The 6000-nt window shown below is 40.3% G+C and overlaps 1 protein-coding gene across 1 annotated transcript in view; it reads right to left on the bottom strand.

Moving 5' to 3' along the window:
- Nucleotides 1-1806: 1806 nt before the first annotated feature.
- The window catches only part of LOC136259403 (uncharacterized), a 45689-nt gene continuing 41495 nt past the window's right edge, over nt 1807-6000 (bottom strand). Inside the window, exons 17-18 of the mRNA XM_066052893.1 lie at nt 2058-2158; nt 1807-2003 (exon numbers count right to left, since the gene is read on the bottom strand). The gene's annotated coding sequence lies outside the window, so the exon portion shown is untranslated. The remainder of the gene's footprint in view (nt 2004-2057; nt 2159-6000) is intronic.

Genomic DNA, 6000 nt, shown 5'->3' with positions numbered 1-6000 from the left:
CTTTCACTACCTTTCCCATTGTAAAAAGTCTAATAACAGTAATTCTGGTTCTTTGTATTCTGACATATTTGTGGCTTAATATCTCAGTATAACATTGTAATTAAATTATTAAAAGGTGTTTTTGTGTAATGCATGATACAGCCCATTTGTCAAATTAAAAGTTTCATTTCAGTATTCCAATGCTATACATATGTGCTCCCAATAAGAATTCTTAAGTGTCAGGACAAATCCAAACTTGGCAGGACACATTATACTTCGCATGGACACGGGTGGCCTATAACACTGCCTGTAGTAGGCATTCTTTGATGTAAGGCACTCTAGCCATAAACATGATGTGTTGAGACACTATTATGATTTTGTGAGGTTTCTGTACAGCAGAGAGGTTGGCATTGGTACACTAGTGGTTACTCTCTTGGGTGACTTGAATGTTTAATCTCCTAGCAACCAAGAGACAGCTACTATTAGTAAATAGTAAACCAAATATGCACACTCTGGGCTTTTTGGGCTCCTTTGATAGGACATTACTGTATATGGCAAAACTTTTGAGGGGGAAAGCATTCGCGGTTTTCGCGATTATGCTGCCAACTGCGAATGTTTTCCCCTCGAATATTTTGTGTGTAAAAAACCTAAAAACTATACCCTTTTGCATTTTGTAGGTCTTCATAGCCAGAGCAGCAGTTTTACAAGCTCACACATTTGACGTTCTTTAATTGGAGAAAAAGATAGTGTTTGTTTGGGAACGCTCTGTTTTTTTAACACTCAACACATTGCGCTGCTTAAGTGTGTCAAGCTCAAGAAATCGACCTTGCCAGATCTGGTGGGGAGTGTATAAACAGTGGAATGGACTACTGGAATGGAATTTTTTAAGGTTCAATATCAGTTTTTACATCCAAATAAGTACAACTCTACCCCTTAAGTAAGCAAATAAATAGGATTCCCCTTGAAGTCAGCTCTTTTAGCATACTTCACCTCACCATAGACAAAGTTTACCGATGTAATGTACTATAAAGTCAGTTATGAACATGCACAATAGCAGTTATTGGGAATACCAAGAAGACTCCTGACTTAACCCTTGTTCCCAAATGATAAAAAGTTAGCTACTGTAGTTAGCTGATTACATGTACAGCTGTACCCATTGTAAAAGTACATTTGAATTATTTATTCATATATTTTCAACTTTACCAGTTAGGCACTGGAGGGTGAAAATGAAACAGAAGGCAGAGCGGTACTACTGTCCTAGGAGCCTAAGCATAAATATTTGGGTAAAGTGAAACGGGAGTATCTTGTAAGCATTTACAATGAGCCTTTTCCACAATTGTCGAAAAACAAAATTTAATCCAAAGTTCGTTGTGGCAGTGCCACATTGCACACTGAACTGAACCTTCATTAAGACAGTTAGTTTCAGACAAGTAATAAAGTATTGAGTTATAAGTCATACAAGTGTTGTGGTGAGGAAAAATATGCTAAATGAGCTGACTTCAATGGGGAATACTATTTATTTGCTTACTTAAGGAGAGGAGTTGTACTTATTTGGATGTAAAAACTGACAATGAACTTTAAAAAATTCCATTCCACCATTCCAGTAGTCCATTCCACTGTTTATACACTCCCAACACTAAACTGATATTGGCGCAATGTTTTTTTTTTAAAATGCTTTACTGGGTATGAAGTGTGTCCTGTTGACCCTTTTCATGGTGGATCTCTGATTAACATTCCAATTACTTTTACATAATGAAACCACCTGGGTGTTCCCCTGTGATGATATTGTCTTGTGACATTGCTAAACAAAATATTGACTAGTTTGCAAACTCTATTTCTGAATAATAATAATAATAGCATTGAAATAGTAAAAGTTGCGTACAATTATTTTAAAGTGAAAAAATATTCGTATCATTACAGTTTATATACCAGCAGTAGATTTGCCTCTTTACTAGAAACAGCACATCTTGCTCTACAGTGTATAGTGGAACAAGTAGAGTAGAATGTGGTCTGTGTGTGACCTTCTGTGAAGTGTTATAATAGTATGAAGGAAAACATAAAAGTTAATGTATACGTACCTTTCATCTATGTCTCTTCTTCTGAGCAGGTAGTGACAATGTTGGTGCTGATGGAATTGAGTTGATTTTAGTGTCTTCTATTGCTAGTGATGACCATTGTACTGTGGACAACAACTAATGAACAAATACATCTGCATATATGCAAAGCACAAGTGGAAGGAAAAATATTTTGCAGTCTAGTAGGGACTGTTGCAATAAAGTGAAGAAACTATAGATACTATGAATAGTGTATAAGCAACCATTTATCAGATGGGCTCAATTACCGGAAATACATGCTTCAGTTATCGGACGGGTGTTATACTAATAAAACGGTGGAATTCCGTGGTACCAAGAAGAGACATGGTTGACAAAGAGTGTGTTGCTTGTTAAAGGTTGTAATTCTAGTGATAAAGGAATGGACAAAGATTAACTGTTTGTATAACTTCCGTGCTGTAGATTTGGGGCTGTTTTCAGAAGCGAGTTCAGCCTAGCACTTTTTCTTCGTCACTTTGAAAGCCCATGGCAGTCTACTGTTAATTTCTACTTCATTGTTAGTTACCAAACAATAAAGGAAAAAAGACAAGCCATGATCAAAGCCAGCAGTCACTGGAGCTTCCACAGAAAAACATGGTACGGCTAGTGTCGAACTTTCCAGTTGAACTGGCGTAACTTATGATGACATGGCGGCTGTAATGAAGGCAGAGATTGGTGAGAATGTAGTCCAAAATAGTGTCTTGCCATCTAGCCAACTGTTGAGAAGTGTAAGAAACCTAATATTCATCTCCACGACTGAAGTTCAAGTATGCCACCATGCTTTCCCTACAGGGCATCTAGAAATCACCAAGAGATCAAGAACACAACCAACAGAAGAATGTATAATTGATTGGGAGCTGGTTGTTCCACTATTAAATACTGTAGAGCCCTTAAAGGACCATTGTGTGTTCAATTATCAAGCAATTTATGTGTGCATTTTTACAACAACAAAAATCATAGCTCATACATTACGTGATCTGACGTGCTGAAATTTTACATGGATGTCAGTTAGACCTTCATAAATATACAGAAATTTCTTTCAGATTTTTGTGAGGTTCCAGCACAAGGCCATGACCAGCTTTGCACTATTGTTTGATAAGTGAAACACACAAGCCTATAGAGTTCTGGTGATTGAGCCATTGTTCCGATAAATGGTTACTTCCAACTTTTCACATTTTCAGCTGTTACTGGTCAGGAGGAGCACCTTTTGACACCAAACTTGGTATATACACAGGAAGATGAAATCAAGTGGAATACCTCTGCCAAGAATAATGCTCCAGGAATGTTCTGACGAGAAGGAACGTGTGGCAGGATTAAACGCTCTGTTAATTGGTTGCTTACGCTATCTAAATTTAATCCATAAATGTCAGTATATCAGTGGTATGGGTAATGTAAGGATTAAATTTACACATCATCAGGTGATGATTTGTTGTAACAGTTGATCACTCAGGTAGGTCCAGGATTGCCCGGACAAGTCCTTTGGTCTGAAATTGTCCTTTACAATATATAGACACTAAAGGACATCCAAAGGAAGTCCTTGTATTCACCTATAGCATCCCAAGTCCAAGTAGTCCCTGTACACTAGAAGACATCCCAAGACATGTACAGTCTCTGTATATTAACCTCTAGTATCTCAAGTCAAAGTAGTCCCTGGAACACTAAAGGACATCCCAATACAGTCCTTGTGTCTCTCACCGATATATAGTGTCCCAAGTTCTAATAGTCCCTGGAAGACCTGGGACAGTAAAGAACATTCCAAGACAGTACCTGTATATTCACCTCTAGTGTCCCAGGTGCAAGTAGTCCCTGCAAGACCTGGGACACTAAAGGAGATCCCAAGACAGTCCCTGAATATTCACCTCTAGTGTCCCAGGTCCAAGTAGTCCCTGCAAGACCTGGGACACTAAAGGACATCCCAAGACAGTCCCTGAATATTCACCTCTAGTGTCCCAGGTGCAAGTAGTCCCTGCAAGACCTGGGACACTAAAGGACATCCCAAGACAGTCCCTGAGTATTCACCTATATATACAGTATATACAGTAGTGTCCCAAGTCCAACTAACTAGTCCCTGCTTGACTTGGGACACTAAAGGACACCTCAAGACAGTAAATGATCTATATCAAGACCATCCTCAATTAATCTGCATAGTTCATTTAAGATAGGGACATGTAATGTATTCTTACACGTTCCCAATGGTCCTTTTTATCCTAGGATATGTTGAGAATTCCTCAAGTGTCCTTGTCATAAAGACCCTCTCTAGTCCCAGTCCCCAATGGTCCTTTTTATCCTAGGACATGTTGAGAATTCCTCAAGTGTCCTTGTCATAAAGACCCTCTCTAGTCCCAGTCCCCAATGGTCCTTTTGTATCCTAGGACATGTTGAGAATTCCTCAAGTGTCCTTGTTGTAAAGACCCTCTCTAGTTCCAGTCCCCAATGGTCCTTTTTATCCTAGGACATGTTGAGAATTCCTCAAGTGTCCTTGTCATAAAGACCCTCTCTAGTCCCAGTCCCCAATGGTCCTTTTGTATCCTAGGACATGTTGAGAATTCCTCAAGTGTCCTTGTTGTAAAGACCCTCTCTAGTCCCAGTCCCCAATGGTCCTTTTGTATCCTAGGACATGTTGAGAATTCCTCAAGTGTCCTTGTTGTAAAGACCCTCTCTAGTCCCAGTCCCCAATGGTCCTTTTGTATCCTAGGACATGTTGAGAATTCCTCGAGTTTCCTTGTTGTAAAGACCCTCTCTAGTCCCAGTCCCCAATGGTCCTTTTGTATCCTAGGACATGCTGGGAATTCCTCAAGTGTCCTTGTTGTAAAGACCCTCTCTAGTCCCAGTCCCCAATGGTCCTTTTTATCTTAGGACATGTTGAGAATTCCTCAAGTGTCCTTGTTGTAAAGACCCTCTCTAGTCCCAGTCCCCAATGGTCCTTTTGTATCCTAGGACATGTTGAGAATTCCTCAAGTGTCCTTGTTGTAAAGACCCTCTCTAGTCCCAGTCCCCAGTGGTCCTTTTGTATCCTAGGACATGTTGAGAATTCCTCAAGTGTCCTTGTTGTAAAGACCCTCTCTAGTCCCAGTCCCCAATGGTCCTTTTTATCATAGGACATGTTGAGAATTCCTCAAGTGTCCTTGTCATAAAGACCCTCTCTAGTCCCAGTCCCCAATGGTCCTTTTGTATCCTAGGACATGTTGAGAATTCCTCAAGTGTCCTTGTTAATTGTAAAGACCCTCTCTAGTCCCAGTCCCCAATGGTCCTTTTGTATCCTAGGACATGTTGAGAATTCCTCAAGTGTCCTTGTTGTAAAGACCCTCTCTAGTCCCAGTCCCCAATGGTCCTTTTGTATCCTAGGACATGCTGGGAATTCCTCAAGTGTCCTTGTTGTAAAGGCCCTCTCTAGTCCCAGTCCCCAATGGTCCTTTTTATCTTAGGACATGTTGAGAATTCCTCAAGTGTCCTTGTTGTAAAGACCCTCTCTAGTCCCAGTCCCCAATGGTCCTTTTGTATCCTAGGACATGTTGAGAATTCCTCAAGTGTCCTTGTTGTAAAGACCCTCTCTAGTCCCAGTCCCCATCAATGGTCCTTTTGTATCCTAGGACATGCTGGGAATTCCTCAAGTGTCCTTGTTGTAAAGGCCCTCTCTAGTCCCAGTCCCCAATGGTCCTTTTTATCTTAGGACATGTTGAGAATTCCTCAAGTGTCGTTGTCATAAAGACCCTCTCTAGTCCCAGTCCCCAATGGTCCTTTTGTATCCTAGGACATGTTGAGAATTCCTCAAGTGTCCTTGTTGTAAAGACCCTCTCTAGTCCCAGTCCCCCATGGTCCTTTTGTATCCTAGGACATGTTCAAAATTTTTCAAGTGTCCTTGTGTAAAGACCCTCTCTAGTCCCAGTCTATAGTGGTCCCTTCATTTCTTAACATTCTGCAAGTGCCATTA

Source organism: Dysidea avara, chromosome 6 (assembly GCF_963678975.1).
Source record: "Dysidea avara chromosome 6, odDysAvar1.4, whole genome shotgun sequence".
NCBI classification, from domain to species: Eukaryota; Metazoa; Porifera; class Demospongiae; order Dictyoceratida; family Dysideidae; genus Dysidea; species Dysidea avara.
Note: the sequence above shows the minus strand (reverse complement) of the source record. Positions and strands in the feature narration are given on the sequence as shown.